Source organism: Apodemus sylvaticus, chromosome 5, assembly GCF_947179515.1.
Source record: "Apodemus sylvaticus chromosome 5, mApoSyl1.1, whole genome shotgun sequence".
Lineage (NCBI taxonomy): Eukaryota > Metazoa > Chordata > Mammalia > Rodentia > Muridae > Apodemus > Apodemus sylvaticus.
The window spans coordinates 94,678,514-94,681,037 of NC_067476.1; the positions used below are offsets into that span (position 1 = coordinate 94,678,514).

General features: G+C 43.6%; 1 non-coding gene across 1 annotated transcript; it reads left to right on the forward strand.

The window, feature by feature from the left end:
• The first annotated feature begins 1,637 nt into the window (after window positions 1–1,637).
• Window positions 1,638–1,709, forward strand: Trnaq-cug (transfer RNA glutamine (anticodon CUG)). The gene has a single exon. It is a non-coding gene; the product is annotated as a tRNA-Gln (tRNA).
• The last annotated feature ends 815 nt before the right edge of the window (window positions 1,710–2,524 follow it).

A 2,524-nucleotide genomic window follows, 5' to 3' on the forward strand; every position in this document is an offset into this window, starting at 1 on the left:
GGCTTTTAGACCCTAGCCTCCTTTGTTTGCCTTTGGATCAAGATGTAGAACTTTTGGCTTTTCCAGCCGTGATGATAATTGGCTAAACCTCTGAACCTGTAAACTAGCCTCAATTAAATGTTGTTCTTTATAAGAGTTGCCTTGGTCATGGTGTCTCTTCACAGCAATGGAAAACCTAACTAAGACCAACTACTTCTTTTTATTGGATTTAAGGCCCACTATGTTAGTTGGAACCAATGCCTGACACTGCTAACATGGCCAAGAACTTGGAACTATATAAGTCATCAGCCTAGGGGAAAATGTAATACTATTATTCCTGCTAAATGAACATAGCAATAAAACTATCCCTAATGATTTACTGATCAGTACCACACTCAACTCTCATGAGAGAATCCTCTTATGGCAGCAGATGGAAATTAACACAGAGATCCACAACTGGACAACGGTGAGTGAGACACTTGGAAACATTCATTCCTAAATGGTATTGCTTCATCAAACCTCTAACCTCGGGGCTTAGAGACCTATGCAGAAGAGAAGATTGAAATACTGTAAGGTCCAGAAGTGATGGACGACTCCAAGGAAACAGTGTCTCCCAGACAGGACTGACATACATATGAACTCTCGGAGACTGGGAGTACACACAAGACCTGCAGTTTCGAGCCAGACAGGAACCTATCACTGACAAGAGCAAGCAGGCATAGGGCCCCACCCTAACCAAGAAGTCATTTGCAACAGATACCCAAAGAGAAAAATCGGTTTTCTCCAATGGAGTGTCACTGGGTACATCAACACTCTAGGGCAGTCTTCATGCACAGGAGTAGTCGCCAAACACAAAGTGAACTCTGCATTTTGTTTTATGAACTTTAGCTTCATTTTTGTTTTGTTCCTCCTCCCCTTTTTGTCTTATGGTCTTCTACTTGATTGTTTTGATTTTTTATGGTGGTTTCTTGAAAGAGAGAGAACATAAAGTTAAGTGGGTAGTAGGGTAAGTAGGTTCTGAAAGAAAGGAGAGGGAAAAAGCATAATCAAAATATATTATTTGAAAAACTGTAGCTGGGTGGTGGTGATCCACACCTTTGGTTCCACCACTCAAGGCAGAGGCCAGTGAATCTCTGAGTTCTAGGACAGCTTGATCTACAGAGGGAGTTCCAGGACAGCCAATGCTACACAGAAAACCCTGTCTCGAGAAAGAAAAACAAAAAGAAGAAAAAGAAAAAGGAAAGAATAATCTAGGTGTTACACAAAGGCAAAATGAAAGTAGCTTAGCAAGGCAATTTGCCAGGTTGTAGTGCCGGCTTTAATCCCAGCACTCAGGAGGCAGAGGCAAGTGGATCTCTGAGTTCAAGACCTTCATCATCTACTGAGCCAGTTCTAGGAAAGCTAAGGTTACACAAAGAAACCCTGTCTCAAGGAAAAAAGAAAAGGAAAGGAAGGGAAAGGAAGGACGAAAGGAAGGGAGGGAGGGAGGGAGGGAGGGAGGAAAGGAGGAAGGGAGGGTGAGAGGGAAGGAGGGAGGGAGGAAGGGAAGAGAGAGGGAGGGAGGGAGGAAGGGAAGGACGGAGGGAGGGAGGGAGGGAGGGAGAGAGGGAAGGAAGAAAGAAAGGAGAGAAGGAAGGAAGGAAGGAAGAAAAAGAGGGGGTTCCATGGTGTAATGGTTAGCACTCTGGACTCTGAATCCAGTGATCCGAGTTCAAATCTCAGTGGAACCTTAACGATTAGGCTGGGGAGATGGCTGGGTTAAAAGCACTGACTCCTCTTCCAGAGGTCCTGAGTTCAATACTCAGCAACCATATGGTGGCTCACAACCATCTTTAATGGGACCCAATGCCCTCTTCTGCTCTGTCTGAAGACAGCTACAGTGTACTCATATAAAAATAAATAAATCTTATTTTAAAAGTTTAAAAAGAGAATGTGCCAAAAATAATTTTAAAAAAGAGAAAAAAAGAAAAAGAAGGGGGCAGGCTAGAGAGAGAGAGGGGAGGGAGAGAGAGAAGACAGACAGACAGACAGACAGACAAAAAGAGGGCTGGAGAGATGGCTCAGTGGTTAAGAGCACTGACTACTTGCTAGCCAGACCCGTGGCCCCCTTAGCACTCTGTCATCAGAAGTTTTGAGGTCTTTGCAATGTACTCTTCCAGAGATCCTGAGTTAAATTCCCAGCAAACACATGGTGGCTCACAACCATCCGTAATGGGCAGTCAATGCTGACCTCTGGTGTGTCTGAAGACAGCGACAGTATACCCACATACATGAACTAAATAAATCTTTTTTAAAAAGGGAGGAAAGAAAGAAAGAAAATCAAAAAGATTCATATATAAAAGGCATTAAGCATTTTATTGGGGGGGGCAATCAAATCAAGTGTTTATGAGTACTTCTTATGTGCTCAGTATTGTTCAGAGTACTCGGGACAGACCAGAAAATAAAGCAAGAGGCCTATCCTTGTGAAGCATACAGACTATGGTGTATTACTGCTTCACCTATGCACTGCTCGTGACCTTGGGCAAGTCACTGAGTCTCTCTGCCC